The 22084-nt window shown below is 42.4% G+C and overlaps 1 long non-coding RNA gene across 1 annotated transcript in view; it reads left to right on the top strand.

Moving 5' to 3' along the window:
- The first annotated feature begins 5995 nt into the window (after nt 1–5995).
- LOC148686855 (uncharacterized) overlaps nt 5996–22084 on the top strand; it is a 36695-nt gene continuing 20606 nt past the window's right edge. The window contains exon 1 of the long non-coding RNA XR_015948111.1: nt 5996–7557. This is a non-coding gene — a long non-coding RNA (uncharacterized LOC148686855). The remainder of the gene's footprint in view (nt 7558–22084) is intronic.

Below are 22084 nucleotides of genomic sequence, written 5' to 3'. Positions count from 1 at the left end.
CTTTCAGCTTGCGTCCCGCACTGAACCCGGAAGTACCCGAACGGGTTACTTCCGGGTTTCAGCACTCGCGCATGCGCAGAAGCACTGAGTCGCGACCCACGCATGCACACACACACACATGCCTCCCGCACGGATCACGTTCACAACCTGAGCATCCACTGTATAGTTAAACTGTGGGATTTGCTCCCAACTTGGATGGTTTGAAAAGAAGATTTGACAAATTCATGGAGGAGAAAGCTATTAGTGACTACTAGTCACAATGACTATATTCTACCTCCACTGTTGGACTCAGTACACCTTTGAATGACATTTGCTAGGACAGGGAGGGAGAGAGTTGTATTCAGGTTCTGATTGTGCGCTTCAGTGGAATTTGATTAGTCACTGTGACCAGATGGTCAATTTGCTGGACTAGACAGGTCTTTGGCCTGATCCATCAGGACTTTTCTTATGTTCTTAAAACACATAATCATTTTCTTTTGCTTTATTGTGTCCCTTGCCAATATGAAGGATGTTAACATAAAGTTGCCATTAACTTTGAATTTTATCTCCCTAAGAAATACTCAGCTGCAATTCAAATAAACTAGAGGAGCTGTTGCTTACATATCAGCCAAATATTGTTCAGCATAAACTTATATGTGAACGCAGTGCTTAAAACATCCAAAACATAGCTCTGCTCCAGGGGGATAAAACGACAACCAGAATTTATTGTCACGTAATTTGTAATAGTCTAAAAATACTTGCAGAAGACAAAAACATTCAGAATTATTACCAACTACGGCTTCAACTTGGGTAACATTATAAAACGGCATCTTTAATTTTCAGCTCTTATTAAATTAATAACTCACTTCTTATGGAAATTGCATTTGCCATTTAATATTTCCATCTAATATGAACCAAGATGTGATTACTGTATGGCAATAAGCATACGGAAGTGTGGCATTTCTAGACTAGATAGACCTAAAAGCCAAAAATAATAATAATAATAATACTTTTTTGGACCTTCAGGTAGCTAAGTCCTTCAAATAGATGACTATCCTCTGTAAAGTAGGACACCTGGCCACCTTAACCAGCCAACCAGCAGCAGTACCTGACATCTTAGGGCAACTGGCAATGAGCTACCAGTGCTGAATCCCACCTCTTCCTCTTCAGCCACTCACCACTTTAAGTTTTCTACAGTGTTATTCTGTGTATGGGAAATTTAAAATGGTAGGATTACAGTGCCACTACTGCTGGTACATCTGCTGAGGAGTGCCATCAGATGGCAAACCTGGAGCCAGCCTTGACAAAACAGATGTACATTTATTTGTAGTGCAGATACGCCCTGTGGTATAGATACGTACAGCTTTGACAAGTCAAGTGGGGAGAAGCACAGAACATAATTTACCTGGGTTCCCGCCCCAAGCAGTGATTTCGTGACTGTAGCAACAATAAGCTGAATCTCCTTTTTTTTGTCTGCTTCCTTTTTTTTTTAATTAAAAAAAACTTTATTGGTTATTACAAATCGTTACACAAAGTCTACAAGATTACAAAAAAAATAAGATGAAAAAGAGCAAAACAACAACAACAACAAAAACAAAAACAAAAACAAACAAATGAAACAAAATAAAGTCAACAAATAAAAACAAAAAACAACAAAATACACATATGTATCCATTCAGTTAATCGACATCTAAAATACATCAATTGATTTCCCCCCATCCCCCCACCCCTTCCCCTTCTTCTCAACCTTCACTAAACTGTCTTATCAATTTTCCTTCTTGTTTGTATCTGCACCTTTTGGTTTCTTTTCCTACAACATACCCTTTATTTTACTACGCTTCTACCGTTTTTTATACATTCTTTCAATGCTATTTCCTTATTTCTTCCTTTTATGTCTTGTTTCTTTCTCTTCTCTTTTTTCTCTCTCTCTGCCATATTTTCATTTGAGCGTTTAACAATTCTGTAATAGATTTGGTTTTTCCGCCTGGCACTTAATATAATCCATGAATAGTTTCCAGTTTTTCGCGCTATCTTCTTTCTTTATTCCCTTTACTTCCTCATATCTTTTGGCCAAGTTACAATAATTCATTACTTTAATTTGCCATTCCTCCTTGGTTGATACCTTTTGAGATTTCCATTCTTTTGCTATTAATAATCTTGCTGCCGCTGTGGCATAACTTATCAGACATCTATCCTGTGGTTTGATATCTTCCCCTAGCATGCCTAGTAGGAAGATTTCCGGTTTTTTTTTTAATGAGTATTTCACTATTTTTTTTAATTCCCTATAAACTTCCTCCCAGAACACCCTGCTTCCTTATATGTTTGTATATTCTCATTTTCTGAATAGGATCACATTAATGATAACTAAATAACCTATTAGGCTGGGGTGGGAATGCAAATTGTGGGGTGGGGACTTTTTATTTCAAAGATATGGGGTCAAATACATGGTTCTTTTTTAATCTATGGTGATGAACGCATTTGAACATTTTCACAAAGAAGGATATTAAAGTGCATGCAGTGGTACTAACTTTGCACACTAGAATAAGTTAAGTGGTTCCTTTTTCATCCACTCAAAACTGTCATGGCTGCCCTCAGAAGAAAACCACTGCAGCTGCCCTTCTAAAATCTGGCAAGATCCATGCTCCCCAAAAGTGACAACTTTATCTGCATATATCAGTGGATTGTGCTGCCAAATAAAAAAGCTATAGACATTTTCTTTTTTTAAAAAAAATCAAATTTTAAAAGCACTCCACATCACAGCCTTTGGACCTATTTATTTCTAATTTGACAGGCTTTATCCAAGGGGCAGGGTGGGGTATGTATGTCTACAAATTTCACCCACTTCTGCCAAAAGGGGGAAAAATTATATTTCCCAGTAGTGAGCTGGGTGGAGGAGGAAGAAAGAAAGAAAGTAGACTTGGATAGACACCTAAACAAACTGGGCAGCTTATGAGGCACCTCGGACCTAGGTAGATTGTTTCATGAAGCATCAAATCAGGGTCAAAGCTGAATATTGCAGTTAGTGCACAACCACCCATAGTTAAAATATAAGACTATGGAAAAAGTGGCCCAAGTTGAAATCTCCTGCAGTGAGGATCCTAGTTTAGCTGGCAATATTTGACCTAACAAGTCATCTAGCTATATACATCTGCACCAGATTTCAGAAACACAGAGAAAGCAGGAACTCTCTTAACTGAGCATCTTGTTTCTAAGTGTCACCTCTCCAATATTTTGCCTGACAGCTCAGAAACACTTTTCCCTCAAATATTAACAGCGCAGTCTTGTTGTCTACTCAGAAGTAGACTCAGAAGTAAGTTCCACATTGTACAAGTGTAAGTGTCATAGGACTACAGCCTGTGATATAATGTACATCAAATACACTTAGGTGAAATATGTGAAACAATTAATAATAAAAGCCTGAACTTTCAGAACATTTACATAGGCATGGATAAATTTGCAGTCTCTAATGAGAAAGGAAGGAAGCGCTCCCATTAATGTAAATCACATATTTTCTGAAGGGTTTTGTGCTTGGATTTGAATTTTTTAAATTACTGTTCAGCATCCTGGGGTATCCTGTTTGAGTGAAATTTGAGGCTTTGGTGTATGAAGTAGCATTCTCTTTGTTTCTGTATTTTTTTACCTTTTGGAATTTAAAAATTAAAAATATATACTACATAAAGGAGTTTTCATCACTGGAAAGAATGATGCAGTTCTGTATTGCGGCCACAAGAGAGAGCATGGATGTTGTTAGCATGGATTTCGTGAAAAGCCAGATTGAAACTGTTCTCTAGGAACCCGGGTGCTCTAATTTCTAAAAATAACAGGCAATGGATACTTGGAAAAATGTTCTTAATGCTTATAGAAGATGTGGCACAATCTTACGCATATTCCATTGGAAGTCTGTGCAGCTGGATATAAGAGGGCTTACTCCAAAGTAAGTGTGAGTAAGAATGCAGTCTTTTACTTAGAGTCACTTTATATTGTCTAATATAGTGAACAGAAGAACAGCCCTGTTGAATCAGGCAAAAGGCCCATCTAGTCTGCCATTGTGTTGACACAGGGACCAGTCGGATGACTGTGGGGTGCCCACAAGCAGGACATGAGCACGGCAGCACTTTCCCCAGTTGTGTTCCCCAACAATTACTATACAGAGGCATCCCACTTCTGATACATAGCTATCATGGCTAGCAATCATTGATAGCCTTATTCTTATCCACCACCAGCGTGGTGTAGTGGATAAGAACAGTGGACTCGTAATCTGGTGAACCGGTTTCGTGTCTCCGCTCCTCCACATGCAGCTTCTGGGTGCCCTTGGGCTAGTCACACTTCTCTGAAGTCTCTCAGCCTCACTCACCTCACAGAGTGTTTGTTGTGGGGGAGGAAGGGAAAGGAGAATGTTAGCCGCTTTGAGACTCCTTAGGGTAGTGATAAAGTGGGATATCAAATCCAAACTCCTCCTCCTCCTCCTCCTCTGCTTCTGCTTCTTGGATTGGGGTAATCCCCTTTTATAACCACACAGTTTGGTGGCCATCACTAACATTGCTCTTGCTGGAGCAAATTCTGTAGTTTACAGCAAATTCTTCCATCAGTCCTGACTTGCCCACCATCAGATTCGTCGGATTATGCAGTGCATAAATGTACAGTACTGATATTTCTCCCCACACCCCACCCCACTCATTTGCTTTGAATGAAGAGGTCCCTGGTTCAATCCATGACATTTTACAGTGGGGCTAGGAATATCCCCTATCTTAAACCCCGATGAACAAGAATGAGCTACATTGACCAATTGGGCTGACCTGGTGTAAGCAGGTTTTTGTGTTTCAAACTGAAATGCCCCAAACATTTCTTCGTAAGGGAGTTGCTCCAGAGCCATGATCATTTTAGTTGCCCCTTCCTGCACCTTTTCCAATTCTTGAGTATCCTTTTAAAGATGTGATTATCAGAACTATGCACAGTACAGATAGGTTAGCCACTGGGAACCCCCTGGCCTAAATTCAGCTTCTTAAAGGATAGCATTTGACCCCATAGCTGCCAGTCCATAAAATTTACCATCAACAACATATTTAGGCAGGAGTGGGGGTGGGGTGGGGTGGGGTGAAGGTGGCTTGGTCTTCTACCCTCCCTTTATTATTAAAATTGACTTTGCAGTAAAACTGGTTGCTGATCAGGCAGTTTGTATAATATAACAAAATGACGTGGACAAGTACAAGTTAAACCTTATGATAAAATACCCCATCATATCCTTTTATGAGAGGAACTAAATATTCCTAATATATAAATCCAAGCCTTTGTTTATAATTGCTAGTATATCCCAGATTTCTTCTAAAGCAGATAATATTTAAGAACAGCAGCTGAAATACTACACAAAGCACACAATTGTGCGCATGCTTACTTAGAAATGGCACTCTGTGCTCACTGGGGATTTCTCCCTAGTGAGGGAGTTGAAAATTGAAGCCAAACTTTTCTTCCCTCATATTCTGCAGACTGGATCATTATCCTCTGTGGGCTGCATTCACTATCGGCAAACCCTGTGATATTGGTGCCAACCTATTATGGTTATTCCATTATTTTGTTTTGAGCATTGAGTTTAAAAATGCAGTATGTCTTAACAACCTGACAAAATGTCTTGGTTCACCTGCCTACTATTCTCGGGAACATGTTGTCTTCTGATCTCACACTCCACACAATGGCTGTGAGCACAATAGGGTTGCTACCCGAGACTCTCCTGCGCTATCATTTACCCAAGCAGCTTTCTTGGTAGCTAAACTATGTGCTGACCTTTAAGAAAATGCTATTTTAAGGTTAGTAAATTTGAAGGTAGCTACATTTGAAGGTAGCAAGGAAATAAATAACTAGATTGCTATCTGACACTACTTTTCCAGCAAATCAACGGTTTTCCAGTTCTGTCCTCCTTGACAAGGTAATGCCTACATTTTGCTTCAAACCACCCAGCATCTCTTCTTTGTTCCTAATGCTATTTATACAACAAATGGTTTTATTTTTCACATTTGCTTTCTGAAGCAAGCACTGACACCTCAAAGGCTGTCACACAGAAGAAAGCAAAAACTGGTTCTCCGTTGCCCCAGACGACTTAAATTACAGGAGAGGAAATTTTGGTTTGAGTGTTAGGAGAAACTTCTTGTTGGTAGGATTCAACCATGGAACCGTTTATCTGCAGGGGATGTTTGGGTGCTCTCCTTTGTGGAGGTCTTCAAGCACTGAGTGTGACCATCTATTGAAGATGCTCTAGCAGTTGATTTCCTGCATCAAGCAGGAGGTCAACTAGGCTGTCCTTCAAGGCTCCCTCTAGCTCTATAATTTTATGATAACCAATGATAAAACAGTCCCATGGACTGAAAGAAGATCAAACCTATCCATTCTTAAGGAAATCAGCCCTGAGTGCTCACTGGAGGGACAGATCCTGAAGCTGAGGCTCCAATACTTTGGCCACCTCATGAGAAGAGAAGACTCCCTGGAAAAGACCCTGATGTTGGGAAAGATGGAGGGCACAAGGAGAAGGGGACGACAGGGGACGAGATGGTTGGACAGTGTTCTCGAAGCTACAAACATGAGTTTGACCAAACTGTGGGAGGCAGTGCAAGACAGGAGTGCCTGGCGTGCTATGGTCCATGGGGTCACGAAGAGTCGGACACGACTAAACGACTAAACAACAACAACAAATGATAAAACACAGTTATATTTTTCTTTCTACGTTTGAAAATGCCTTGCTTCATTACTCAGAATTGTGCATTCTTAAAAGTGATATTTATATTTAAGTGAGCCATATTTCCCCAACCACCCCACCCCAGAGAAGCACCAAAACAATTGCTACTAGAAACACCAGATATGTGTTACTAAGGTTGGGTGCTCTGGCAAATTTTGACATGGTGGCTCCTCCAGAGTAGTGGCTCCCCACATGAAAACTGAGGTGGAACAGTCCCGTGAGAAAGCCATAGTACTTTATCCAGTGAATATTCAAATAGCCCCCCAGAGGCCTGTTTTCACTTATAACTCCCTGGAGCCCACAGGCAGAGGCAAAGGGGAAAGGTGCAGCTGTAATTTACACACCATAAACTTTTGTAGGTTTTATTCACCTCGTTGGCCTGATATTTAAACGACATCATATGGCGACAGTGTAATGTGGGAGCTAAAAGCACTGGCTGTTAGCCTATCCCTGGCCTAGTCCTGGCGCACCACACCACACCTCACCGAGGAAGTTAACCTGACTTTTGGGAGGGAACCAGGAAGGCTGCTGATGGAAGGGAAATGAGAACCAAGGGTGCACACAATATAAACGAGTGCATATTTATACTACAGTAAAACTCAACATGCGCAAGGTGTCATAGAGAGATGAATGGGAACCCTGCCAAAAAGAGCCGGCAGCGATAAATGACTTCAAGAAGATGAAAGAAAGTGTAGGCATCTCTTACATATACATCACGTATAAAAGGCTTATACCTCATGGCTCCTTTCTGAGGGGGAAACAAGGACCTTTGGGAAATACACCACAACAGAACAGTACTGTGGAGTTCATATCGCATCTCAACATGCTTTACAAGGGACCGAGCCAGATCTAAGGTAGGGAATGTGCCCTTCCCCATTTTTTACCCTTCAGTCATTTGTCAAAGCTAATATCAGTGATCATCTCCCCCCCCCAAAAAAAAGAGCTAGGGCAGCATATATTATTATTTTTTTCTGAGGGCTACATTTCTCTAGGTTAATCTGTCAAAGCCCATGAGCCAACAAGGGGTGGGGTGGGGCCAGAACAAAATATGGCTGGGGCAACAATCTCTCTCTCTCTCTCTCTTTCTCTCTCTCTCTCTCTCTCCTAGCCCCTTCTGAGATGCTTAGCAGGCTACTTGCCACAGGTCTGAACTGTTCACCTGCAGATGTCATTTGAAATTAGACAAAGAATGCTAGATCTAGATATTCCAACTTTCTTTCATATATATAAAAAACCAATTTTTATTTAAAAAAAAAATTTATTACCAAGCAAACAAATAAACAAGGGAAAGTACCTATAGCGTCTCCACTTTCAATTCGTTGAGTCTTTTTCACAGTTCGTTTACTATTTTAAAATGCTCTAGGCTAGCGGTTCCCAAAAAGGCTTCCTCGCACCACCCACTTCATGATTCTTTTGCCAGTTATAACAATTGTAATATGCTGTGCTAGGTGCTCTGCTATTGTTATTGCTGCTATTATTATTTATATATTGTATTATGATTTGAATTCCAAAGAAATTAAATCACAAGACAGTAAAATGCAGTATAAGAAATAAAAGGATTAATAAAAATACAGTAAAAAGGAACTCCAATGTGAATATTTAATATGATGGATTTGCCATCTCCCATCTTAAGCCACAATCCACAGACACACCATAGACTAGCTGGTTTGGGAACCTCTGCTCTAGGAAGCTTACAACAAATATTAAAATGATAAAATGTAAGAAAATAATCTGTTTATTAACAAAACAAAAAACAAAACAAGCAGGGGCACAGCAAATAAACATGTTAACCAACCATTCTCTTAAGCGCTAGAAGGATCATTATTAGCTTGGCTAATCATAGAACAGGCTAATCATAGAACAGGCAAGGCATACCTCCCTAGCTTGGGTGTTCCAAAACCTAGACAAAACCAGAGAAGGGTCTCTCCTACATGCATCACCCCAGAACAACTCAAACATGAGTGGAACTTGAAATATATTTTAATGAGCAGGCAGGTGTGGGTGGTCCTTTGTGTATTCTGGTCCTAAGCCATTTCAAGCTATAGAGGTAATAACTAGCATTTTGGATTTTAAACCTATACCACAGTGTTCTGAAGTAGCAGGAACTTCCAGACACTTTTTCAAAGCCACCCCATGTGGCAGTAATCAAATACTGTATGTAACAGACAAAAGCACTCTTGGCAATGATTGCGATCCAGGGTGGGTGTATGGGTGCATATCTAATTCTGTGTGTGTGTGTGTGTGTGTGTTCTGGTTGCCCTCTTCCAAGAATGTCTAGAGGAGGAACCAAAAAGAAAAGACATCTAAAATGGTCGAGAGAAATAGACCATATTCTTTAGGAATAATTTCTAAATGTTAAGGAACTTTTAGCTGAGGAAAAAATGGTTAAAAGAAAACAGAGCTCTAAAATGGTATGTTCAGAGAATGACAAAAGAATATTTATACTTTCGTCTTCGTCAAAGCATACAAAAAGAATGACTCCTGAATGGGGTCATAATTAATTATTGCTTATTAACTGCAATAAGCAGTGGTGGCGGTGGTCACTTGACGACTAGCAGATTTAATAATAGTAAAAGACTAAATGATTTTATGAGTGTTTTTTAAATACACAGAGAAATATTACTGGTTACTAAAATACATATAAAATGCTTATAGGTATAATAGTCAAAACTGAAGTTGTCAGTGTCAGAGATGGTATCTCTCTCTAGTGAGACTGGGAACAAAGAAAGGGGAGAAGGAAATGGATACCATCATTTGACACTTTTATGAACTTTGCTGAATCATCTGATGAGCCACTATTGGAGACAATATCCTGTCTTGCCTGACTCTTCATTTGATATATCATGGAACTCAGATATGCTTACTGTACCACAACAAAGCTTTATGTGGGTTTGATAGCACACTCACAAAAATTTGACAGATATTTTTCTTCAACCCTGAAACTTTCCACGTCGGTTAAAATGAAATGAAATGAATCTCATAGGCCAGAGTCACAGCCATAATAATTCTCCTGCAGAATAATCTTCCATTGGTCATTTCGTTCCGCATTAGTCCACTATTTTGAATGTTGTCATTCTAATTTTAATCCATTCCTAGCAGTAGATAGATAATGCTATAGTTAACTCCTTTTCATTGTTTCCAGGATCAAAATATTGTTCTAAAGGGATCCTCAACCAGATATGTTCTTTTTCATCTCTTTATTAATTGGATTTCTTTCGTGCCATGGAACCTTCAAAAAATAAAAATAAACACGCACACATACACACATTTTTACGGTAACGTCAAATGACTTTAACTCTAATGTATGTTGGTTAGAATGGTATTGGTTTCAGTAGAATTATACCTAATATGAATTTGTCCTTATAGTCAAAAGTCTGGAGGGTATGTGAATGGGGGCAGAGGGGAATGACGTACATAGCGGTTGATCTGGAGAGCAGGGCTGCAAACTGTTGTAGCTACACTCCACTTTTATTAAAAATGCCATTCTAACGAGCCCTAGTGGCCTCGGCGCATGGAAAATGGCTTGCTGTGTTTTGAATGGCACTAAGTAACACCCCAGGGCCTTAAATCAGTTCAAGATGTGTTGATGGCGTCTGATCTTGGCCATAGAAGGGAAATTCAAAGCAATATAGATTTAACCTATAGACCCTCCTTCTGACTGATGCTTATCAATAACGCAAGGAAAAGTGAATCCAGGAGATGTTTCATACTGTAGCTCATTGTTATAGCAGTGTATTCTTATAAGTATTATTTTTGCTATTAAGTTCAGCGGATGGCATAAGAAGCTTTGAGGTGATAGATAGAGATAGATAGATGATAGATAGATAGATGATAGATGATAGATAGATAGATAGATAGATAGATAGATAGATAGATAGACACACAACTGTTCTTGCCTGGACTTTCTTTCTGCAGTGGACAGTGGAAAATGCAGCTACATGGCCAACGACAGAAACACATTTGTGCATTGGCTGAGAGATGGAGACTGTGAGCCTCATCAACTGCAATGTCATAATGTTCCTTTTGTGTGAGGGAGCTTTATATCTCACATATTAAACTGCCTTAATAATGATGCTTCTATAGTGCTATCTGAGAAAGCAATCCTAACCCCCTGGTTAGGATATGGCAGAGGGGCCTGTCTGCCTATCTCTGTGAGCCTCTGCTGCTCCCATGACTAGGAACCTTTTCTGCTCCACCAAAAAGCACCACAGATGATGTTCCTGGCTGGAGCAAGCTGACAGGGCATGGGATACATTGGTAGGTCTATCATGCCATTCCCCACCACCACCACTTAAGATTGCTCCGCCAACGCTCCAGTTATTTCAATTGCCCCCCCAGTTTGTCAAATGGAACTATCCCCCATCACCCCATGCACTGTTCTGGGGGTTCTCCCGACTCCCACACAGCCCATTGGGGGTGGGGAGGGTCCATGATGGGAGGAGAAGGGGGAATGCCCTGTTACGCAAGTGGAAGCCATTGCACAGCACTTCTGCTGATGGAGTCCCTAAGATGGATCCGGCCCAGAGTCTAAAATCACCTAAATGCATCACTGCTCCTTTCGTATTGAAATGACACCTTGAAAGTAGACTATATGTTATTAATGAACATTTGCTTCTTCCACCACCACCACCACCCTAACCTCCCTGATAGCAAAATGTCTTTTTAAGAACATCTTCATATCATGATACCGTATGGAAGCCTTAGGCTAGAAAACAATGCTTTGAATTTCTCTCTACAAAGCCTTAGTGAAGCACAATTACAAGAAATCTATTAAAATACTTTTGAGAACCTGGCAGGGTTTTTTCCACACATTAACAAATCTTTTGCCCCTTTCTCTTCTGATGTCTAGCCAGGAGCACCAGTGGCAGACAAGCCTTGCCTAGGTGGATTCCGATCCAGAGGGCTGGAGGGAGAGATGAAGTGGGTTGATGAAAGGCCGGTTTCCCAACAGATACCACCCATGTATGAGACAATGGGGAAATAAATAATCACTGTGAACATTACCAGTTTCCTTCCCGCACTGACGTCTTTGGCTAGAGTGTGACTGTAGTGCTCAATTATAGGATAATTACTGTTATTGTGTTTGTGACAATGAGTTGGTGGGAGTTGGGACTCTGGTGGAGGTCGGAACGAAGACGGAGGGAAGGAAAGAGGGTCTGGGGTAATTGTTGGCTATCCGTCAGACAAGGCTGCCTTTTTCTATAAATGAATCACAGTTGTTCTTCCCTTAACAAAGCAACTTCATAAATGGCCTCTCAGGGCAATCCTATATATGATTATTTAGAAGTAAGTGAAGTCCCAGTGTGTCCAGTGAGGCTTACTCGCCTAGTATAGGGACTGTCGGTTAGCCGGGGACAGGAAAGATCCACAGCCGGGGACAGGAAAGATTCCAACAATCTTTGCTGGAATGCATAACACAGTCATGTGACCTGCACAGTGAGAGGAATAGAAACCTAACAGGGACATGGGTGGCGCTGTGGTCTAAAGTTTAGACTCTAAACCACTGAGCCTCTTGGGCTTGCCGATCAGAAGGTTGGCAGTTTGAATCCCCACAACGGGGTGAGCTCCTGTTGCTCTGTCCCAGCTCCTGCCAACCTAGCAGTTTGGAAGCATGCCAGTGCAAGTAGATAAATAGGTACCACTGGGGCAGGAAGGTAAACGGCATTTCTGTGCACTCTGGTTTCCGTCATGGTGTTTCATTGCGCCATAAGTGCTTTAGTCATGCTGGCCACATGACCCAGAAAGCTGTCTGTGGACAAATGCCAGCTCCCTTGGCCTGACGTGAGATGAGCGCCACAACCCCATAGACGCCTTTGACTGGACTTAACCGTCTAAGGATCCTTTACCTTTTTTACCTACTCCCCTAGCAATTGTCTTTAGGTGCCTTTATCAATTAATGCTGAAGTATGTGAACAGAATGATGGACTCTGAAGTTGTCCAGTGACCCAGCTGTTGCGTTTTCAGTGAACTCTTTTGACTTTCAAACAAACTGGGTGGGTATTTAAAATCTAAACCGACAAGTGCAGCTACCTCAGGTGCTCAGTAGCTAGCATCTCCAGCATTGCGTGCATTAAAACTCAAAGAAAGGTGTCAACCTCTCCCACTGGTTAAATTTAGAACCTCGTTTTAAAAAACAAAGTATCTCATTGTTATGGGCTAGATCCCGCCTTTATCCTTTTTTTCCAGGTCCTTTCAGTTTCTCCTCAGTATATTCCAACAATAAACAGCTAGCTCAAGCTGTTGCTTAAAAAGGCAACTTTGGTGATGTATGTATTCATGCACATATATAATGGGTGTATCTAAACCGCAACTCTTTAGCCTTCCTCCTAAGATGTAGCTCTTTGAACAAAGAGCTCCAAGCAACATTGTTGCTGTGGTTCCACATTGTATCTAATAAAATGCTTGGCATTCACTTCAATCTCATATGCTATCTGTATGGCGAGGGCCAAAGTGGGCAGGCTCTTTAATTAGTTCTTTAATTAGAGAGTGTTCTTAGTCATCCTCCTTCCTGAGCTTCAAAAACAAATGGAAGCAATATGATGGGAAACACAGGATAGACAGTATGTTGATGACATAACGGGGATGCCCAGAGTGGGGGGGGGGGGGATGAGTGAATAAAGAATGGTTGTCCCAGAGTAAATACCTTGTCAGGAATCACCCAAGAAATACATTTGTATGACTAACAGTAAAACTGGTGAGAAGCCGTGTGTGTAGTTGTAAAGAGTGCCTTACTAGGACTGAGGAGATCCAAGTTCAATCCACATTCAGCCTTGAACTTTGGACAATCACTATCTCTAAAACTAATCTACCTCACAGGGCTGTTGTGAAGATACAAAAGGGGAGAGCTGTGTGTGCTGCCTTGAGCTCTTTAGAGCAACGTTGAGACATATATGCAATTGGTCAATGAATGGTGAATCCATTAATTTCATGTCACTCTACAAAAGGACAATTTAAAAAGCAGGTCTGTGTGCTATGGATAGCAAAAACTGTATTAGGGCAAAACAGTGTTGCCTCTATCTATTTGGCAAGGTCTAATACACAAGGCTCCCTAATGAGGGTCAAGCCAAGATAATTTTAGTTTTCCTGGTTATTTCTTTCACCGCAGAGGGATTGTCTTTGCAGCACTCTGTGTCTTGGAGAGCATATTATCCACACCATAGCATTAGTTTGAAATCAGTTTAACTGTCATGGTCTCTCATATATATCTGTGTGAATTGTACATTTTGGTGGATTGTGAGAATTCTGTCAGAAGTCCTTTGTTCCTTTGTAGAACTACAGACCCCAGTTCCTCAGTTAGGCTAGAGTCATGAGGGATAAACAGGTTTGAAACTGGTTTACATTTGTAATGTAGACAAGTCTTCAGCCTGGCCCTGATTTCCTCAACACTATTACATGTCTGGGAAGTGTACTCTAAATAACGATAAGCCGTAGACACGGTTGCTACTGAGCACAGCTGAAAACTCAGCAAGCGCCGATCAAATCTGGCCTGCTGAGCTGTGGCCTGCCAGTGTTTTGGCTGGGAGCCTCCCCCCGCCCCACTCCTCCAAGTTCCTTTCGTGTCACTCTAAATCAGATGATTCATAATGGTAACATGTTGTATTGGTTATCCAGTAATGCAGCCTAATAAAAGCATGCTTACAACCATTTTCCTTTTAAGAACTTAGAAGAATTTGTTCCTCACAGAATCAAACCTGTGTTCTTAATAAAGGCAGATTGAATAAAACAAGCCCTGTGAAGCAAAAGGACTAATTTAACAGCTCGCTGATGAAAATCTGTGGCTAGCTTCTCCTCCCTCACACACCCCAACTCCTCAGTGCCCGACGCAACTCATTGCATGAGACCAGATGGCTTAACATCTGATAGTTCTGAGTGCAACGTTAATTTCTTTTGAACCCTTCCTTTATTAATTCCGAGTTCGGCGAAAGATGGCAATCCTGTATCTGGGAATAAGTTTCTTTTAACTCACGGGGACTTCTGCATAGATGTGTACAGGATTGCTGTAGGAATGGGAGTAATACTCTTACTTGATGCTGTGCAATAAGGAAACAGGTTTGTTAATATCCCATAATTTCTGAAGTATAGCATGAGTTATAGATTAGATGTTGCATGAAGGGTTCCTTGGCTTCCAAGATACAACAGTGGCATTTTGTAAAATCATCATCGTGATCTCAGTTTAGCGGTAGATGTAAAACACTTACTTTTAATCAAGTTCTGAACTAAATTGCAACAGGAGCTTATGGAGAGAAACTAAATTGTCTCTTTACAATGCAAGCCGATCAATCTTTACTCAGCAATAAGCTATTCAGTGGAGCTGAGTGCCCAAAAGATATGTTCAGAATTGCAGGCCCAATTTAGAAGAGAGTAGAGGTAGAAGTAGCAATCCACAACGGAAGGACATATTAGAAGCAGTGGCGTACGAAGGGGGCGGATGGGGCAGTATGCCCCGGGTGCTACCCTGGGGGTGACAAGATGGGCCACTGCCTCCCCCCAGCTATGAAGCGACGAAGGGCACGCACACAGTCAGTATGGGCGCCGCTCACACAGCATCCATACAGGCTGCCAGGCATGCTCAGTTCGATCGGGCTGCCAGGCGGTTCGCCCCGCCCCTCGGCGTACCGCCCTGGGTGACGGAGAGGGTTCATCCACCACTGATTAGAAGTGTGTAAAATTAGGAAGGTAGTGGGAACAGTGGATCCTGATACATTGGTTTCCTCTCCTATAACACCAGGACTCAGGAGTCAGCACAGATTCACAGATGAATTCCTTTGTGTTCTATAGGTGTCTTTACATTCCATGTGTACAATCCTTTGCCTTTCACTGTGATCTAAGAAGCGAGCTATTGTCAGCCTCTTAAGAGCTAGGGCAATTAGTCAGGTCATTTGGATTACTAAGCAAAGCAAAATAAATATGTCCAGAGGATGACGAGCCTTTAAATACTGTCAATAAAGTACTAGGCCTCCAGTGCAGGCGTCGTTGATGCTTTCACTGTGGTTTTCTCTTCATAAGCATCAAACAATAAGAGTTAGTGTCTTCATCTTCTGTTCTTTCATCATAGGAATCGGCTTCCTAAATGTCACTGTAGCCTGCTGTGATGAACCAGTGTGGCTGTCTTCATTGTTAGAACAATGGTTGAAATAACAATTACGCTAAGTATGCTGTAGTATAAAGACCGTTTGCAAAGACTGCTCTGTTGTAATATATGTAATCGATGAATCTGTCTGTGCGGAGAGTGGATCTTTCTTAATCTTCATACTGAGTTTCTTTCAAATCCACTCAAACGTGTTCGCTGTTCTCCCATTAGGTAACAATAGTATAGAGGGGGCTCAGTGTGTGAGAATAAAAATATTGCTAGTCTGCTTTACATGAGGACCGTATTGCTCAATTACAGGGCTCTGCCAAATATTTGCCCACAAACATGTTGAGAATGAGAAGGGGGATTTGGGAGTATGTGTGAAAAAATGCATGAAACCACCTTTCCTTAACTTTTTCATGTGATACTCACTGCCTGTTTATAGCTGCTTCTCTACCGTAGTTGGTATGCAGGGTCAGGACCATTGTTTTAAAAATGCAAAACAGAACATAAACATATTGTTGATGTGATCCAACGCAATTGGAAATCATGTAAAAATGGGATGAGGTCATGCCATTCAGTCAGATTTTTTGTAATGTGATAATAATTCAATGACAAATAAAAGTGAAGGCAAGTAGCATAGGTCTTACTCCTAATAGGCTTCCTAACACATCTATGTACATGATGGGTATTCAAACCAAGTTTGACAACGCTCTCCACCCTCATTCTGAATTAATGAACATTCTAACCTTGTTTCCAAGCTCCCCTAAATGCCAAGGAATTGGGTATTTCATGAGAGAAGGACAACTTTTTAAGCCCCATTTTGGTTCACCCCTGTTGGTCAAACCATTTATGCTTAATATTACCCTCCATATATCTACAAGATTTCTTCCACAGACCAATTCAAATACTCGGCCATGTCGGTGGTGAAATTATCCTCTGTGGTTGTAGCTCTCTGTTCCCACATGGAAATTCAGCTTTTTGAAAAGCAGCTGTTTAAATCAAAGTTTAGCTGTCTCTGAGGAGTCTATTTGATGTAGGCTGCATTATTAAATGAGGTGCATTCCAGTAGTGGCTGGTGTGGTGGGGCACAGCCATAGAATCCTAGAATCGTAGAGTTGGAAGGGACCACAATGGTCATTTAGTCCAACCCCCTGCAATGGAAGAATCTTTCACCCAACATGGGACTCTCAAACCCACAACCCTCATGCTTTACCAACTGAGCTATCCATTAGATATGGAAGCACTCCTGCAGCTTACTCAAATGAACTAGGGTGGGATAGGGTAATGGTGATGAGGTTAAAGCTTTGTGGATGCACCAGCAAAGCAAATCTGGCACTCCAGCTGGTGTATTCAAATAGCCCCAACCTTGCCTTTGCCCTGCCTCCTTCAGGTAAGCAGTAGCAATGCTGGTCTCAGAAGAGTGACTCCACCCCACCTGACTGGCACTTCCTTGAACTCAATGTGACTTACTTCTGAGCAGACTTGTATAGGAGTGGACTGTGACACTGCAGTCTAGTTCTACTCAGAAATAAGTGCCACTGAGTTCAATGGGGTGTACTTAAATTGCAGCTTAAGTATGGTGCCTTTACTTAATCGTTTGTAGTGCCCCCTAGTTCCACTAGGGGGCTGTGCACCCTGAAATGTGGAAGGCACTGTATTTGCCACTCAAAGGTATCGTGATCAAATAACACCATTGTTCAGACAGTGCTCAGATCAATCCAGAGGCAAGCATAGAGAGCTGAATAGAAAATGCTTTCTCTGCTTATAAATGCACTGAGTTCCCTGATCCTTGTAGCATTTTGCAATCTTGCTTGCCCTGTAATTTTCAGGTACTTTTGGAAATGATGATGAATCACAACATTTCAAGATCTCAGAGGGAAGAAGAAAACAGAAAGCCCATAGTAGTGTTTCTTTCTTAGTTAAATATATGTTTGCAGTGTGGCATGAAGTGCTGGGTTTAATGAGCGGGCTGCAATTTACTTATCTTTCAAATGGATCCCTTTAAATACATGCTGGAGAATGCTTGTCCCCCAAACTGCCCATTAGACGCAAAGTACAAAGTAAATGGATTATATCTGGGAAACGCTGCTGCTTATCTTGTGACCCTAATATGCCTAACTGCTAGGGGGCAAAGTGGCTCAATAAAAGGTTCTTTGGTTTTATACTGAAACATATTAAACAACTTCCCATCCCCTGCAGCCCACTGATGGAAAGACATTTGAAAAATGGTACCATTTATGTAATGTGTATGTTCTTGAAGGAAACAAAACAAACTGTACTTGCCCAGACTGGAAGAGGAAAAGAAGCAGATGAATTAACATCTTTTATTTGTGCGGGTTGCCACTAGGGCTTGCCAGATCTCAGAGTCTGCCCCAAAGTTTAAGAAACCTAAAGCAGGGCGTAGCAGTGTATAGACCACATGTCCTGCATTTGAAAGGTCCCAGGTCCACTTTCTAGCATTTCCTGGTAAGCCTGGGAAATACAGTGGTACCTCGGGTTACAGACGCTTCAGGTTACAGACTCTGTTTACCCAGAAATAGTACCTCGGGTTAAGAACTTTGCTTCAGGATGAGAACAGAAATTGAGCGGTGGCAGCGTGGCGGTAGCGTGGTACCTAAAGTGGTACCTCAAGTTAAGAACAGTTTCAGGTTAAGAACGGACCTCCAGAACGAATTAAGTTCTTAACCCGAGGTACCACTGTACCTTTTTGTGAAACCCTGGGGAGCTGCTCCAGGGAATGTCATTGGGCATACTGAGCTAGGTGAACCAATGGAGTAACTTGTATCAGCTTCCTATGAAAACGGGGGAGGAGACTGTTGCCATAGAAGATCTTTGTATGTAGATTACCATGATGCAAGGAACTGCGCTGTGCTTTATACTGCTCCTGACAGCACGCTTTTTAAACATCAGTTTTGGTCAGACACTGGTGGTGGTGGGAATCTATTGCAGAGCAATACCTTTATTTAACAACATGTGCAAAATGTCACAAAATAGTGAAGAAGCTTTCTGAACCCTTCAGAACCCTTCCATAATAATAATAATAATTTATTATTTATACCCCGCCCATCTGTCTGGGTTTCCCCAGCCACTCTGGGCGGCTTCCAACAGAAAAATAAAACACAGTGATCTATTAAACATTAAAAGCCTCCCTAAACAGGGCTGCCTTCAGATGTCTTCTAAAAGTCTGGTAGTTGTTTTTCTCTTTGACATCTGATGGGAGGGCGTTCCACAGGGCGGGCACCACTACCGAGAAGGCCCTCTGTCTAGTTCCCTGCAACTTGGCTTCTCGCAATGAGGGAACCGCCAGAAGGCCCTCGGTGCTGGACCTCAGTGTCCGGGCAGAATGATGGAGACGCTCCTTCAGGTATGCTGGACCGAGACCAGTATATCAGGCTGGCATATCAAGCAAAAGGTGGAGAAAAGGCTAGCATGATGTTCAACCTGCATAGCCATTTAAGTTGTAATCCTGGAGGAGCTATTGGGAGCTAACAAGATTCAGGTAGCACAAAGGCCATTGAGACAAAGAAACATTCATGGTAGACCCCCAGTTTTTAAAGAATGGTCTAACTCAGGGGTCCCCAAACTCAGGGGTCCCCAATCATGCAGCGGGCCAGAGGGCAGGGGAACATGCTCCCATACGCGTGTGCACTCGCTTTTTCTGGTGCGGGGTGCTGCTGAAAATGGCTTCTGTGCATGCACAGGCATCATTTCTGGTGCCGCACCGACCTATAGATGGACAACTGCACTGCGGTGTGCCGGTAAGAGCGGGCAGCGGGGGTTGGCCTGGGCCACACAATTGGCTCACGAGGGCCGCATCCGGCCCCCGGGCCTTAGTTTGGGAACCCCTGGTCTAACTGTTGCTTGGATCCAACTTCAGATCCAAACAGACATTTTCCTTGTGAGGCAGAAGACCTAAGTAACCAAGAAACAAAGTAGCAGAGCTGAAGATTAATTTTAGCTGATGCACTAAGCAGAGTCGAATTGGGTAGTGTTTGGGTACAACCCACCAAAAGCACTAAAGGGGGTAAGAAAAAAACAACCCATCTTCCTCCAGTTTTAGTACTCCTCTCCTGGACATAAATGTTTGTTGTTTTCCAAAAGCACAGATAGCTGTGTTTGTCCATCTTTTCACATCAGGACCACAAATTGGTGTCACAAGATAGTGAGCAAGCTTTTGAATTCATCAAACTCCTTCAGGGAGCAGGAAGGGAATGCTGGCAAAGTTTTAAAGCCGCAAGGTCTGCAGCTGTAATAGTCTTAAGATGGAGAGGGAGAAAAGTTGATTCGGCTGGCCAGCCAGTTCCTCTTTCAATAGACAATGGCCCTCCTCTCTCCAGCAGCTGGCTCTCTCAGCAGGCAGCCATTAGTGCCGTCAGTTCTCTAAGAGTGAGCTGCTCCTTCCTTTGTACTGAACCTTGGCTGTACCTTTAATTGTGTTTTGCATTGCAAATTGCAGTCATAAAGCCAGGGGACTAGGGCTACAATCCTATGCCTGCTTCAAGTAAGCTCCATAGAACAAAGTGATACTTATTTCTGAGTCAGCTTGAAGAAGACTGAGCTGTGGGTATTGTTCCTGGCAATAATTAGCGTAAATAATTTGCCAAAGTAACTGCAGTGGGTGTAACTGTTCACAAGTACGGCTTGATGGTGGTGGAGGAGTTCGCAACCAGACGCTGGCAACGAAGAGATGAGACACTGGGCTTTGCAGTTTCAAATGAGCAGCAACTTTTCTTTTATTGATTATTCTTTTTTAAAAGGATCTGGAATGGGTTACAATGGTAACTGGCAACTGCTAAAGATCTTTCTCACTAACACCGATCCTTGTTAAATAGAGGCACTGAATCAGGGTGGTTTTTTTAATGCATCAAATGTTTGGTGTGGGCCCCTAAGAGTCGACCTTCATAGGCTTAACAGGCATCCCCAAACTTTGGCCCTCCAGATGTTTTGGACTACAATTCCCATCTTCCCCGACCACTGGTCCTGTTAGCTAGGGATCATGGGAGTTGGAGGCCAAAACATCTGGAGGGCCACAGTTTGGGGATGCCTAGGCTACACTTTCCTGAGCTGAGGGATTTCCACTCATACCACTCCCACTACCCTGGACTGGTGAAGCAGCCATCTTAGGTGGCAAATGCTGAAAGGTGGGATATGGGCAGAGCTGTGTCCCCTAACCTGTGGAGGACTCATTGCCTCTGGTGTCATGAGATTCAACCACCCACCCACCCTTAGCTGATTTTTGACAATAGAATGGCAGCTCCATCTTGTCCTTCGCCAGAGGCAGCAAAATACCTTGGATGGGCTCTGACCCCAGCTCACGGTTCTGAGTGGGTGAAGAAGCCAGATTTGAAGTGCCACTTCTGTGCCCACCCTCCAGCCTTGAGGCCTTGATAGCAGGTACCAAGTTGGAGATGTCTGTTCCAGTGAAGAGAGAGTGAGTGTGTCACAATAGGTAGAGAGCACATAGTTTACATGAAGCAGACAGGCCTCAGTTTCCATCCCCAGTAGCCAGAGAGAGAGCTGGGAAAGAACCTCTGTCTAAAATCCTCACAGTGCCTGACAGGCAGTGGAGGCTGGGTTTATCCAGACTGAGCTAGACTGACTAATGTTCTGATTTCACATAACACAGCTCCTTGCGTTCCTAAAAGGCTCGGCAGCACCGTCCCTGGTAGATGTCCACCAGAGAACAGAGAGCAAATTGTGCTGTGTAGGTTTAAGCCCCATGTTGCAAGAGTGTTATTATGTTGAGAAAGGCATGAGGGAGAGGCTGGGTAAGTGCTCAGAAGCAGTAACGCATCGTGACATTTTGAAAGGATTATTAATATATTCTCCATGACCAAAGTGTGAGAGAAAGTTCAGCATTCCCACAACTGGAATGTGGTTTAAGGAAGCACAGAGCGCGCAATTTTCTTTTGAGCCACAGATACATGACCAAATACCACTGTAGATATGAATGATGGTAGACTACCAGTAATTGCTATGCTGGAGTGTTTACCAAGTGGAAGCACTTGAACTCAATTATAACCAGTGGTATACCATCCATAATAACTATGCTGAAGTAAGAGGAGCCATTGACACTAGCAAAATACTTCTAAGTTAAGGGCACAGAATGTCAGGAAGTAGGGAAGCTATAGCACTTTTCAGTTATCGGATGCCGTTAGCCAATGTGATATCACCTTCACATCAGCAGGAGGTGGACCTCCCAAGGCAGGAGGCCAGTAAGCCCTAGGCATTGCATAGTGAGGTCCCACAATGGAGTACCTCTTGTTCAGAATGGTTGAGCTTTTCAGAACTACCAAGTGTAATCCTCC

The sequence above is a fragment of the Zootoca vivipara genome, chromosome 2, assembly GCF_965207765.1.
Source record: "Zootoca vivipara chromosome 2, rZooViv2.hap1.1, whole genome shotgun sequence".
NCBI lineage: Eukaryota > Metazoa > Chordata > Lepidosauria > Squamata > Lacertidae > Zootoca > Zootoca vivipara.
Note: the sequence above shows the minus strand (reverse complement) of the source record. Positions and strands in the feature narration are given on the sequence as shown.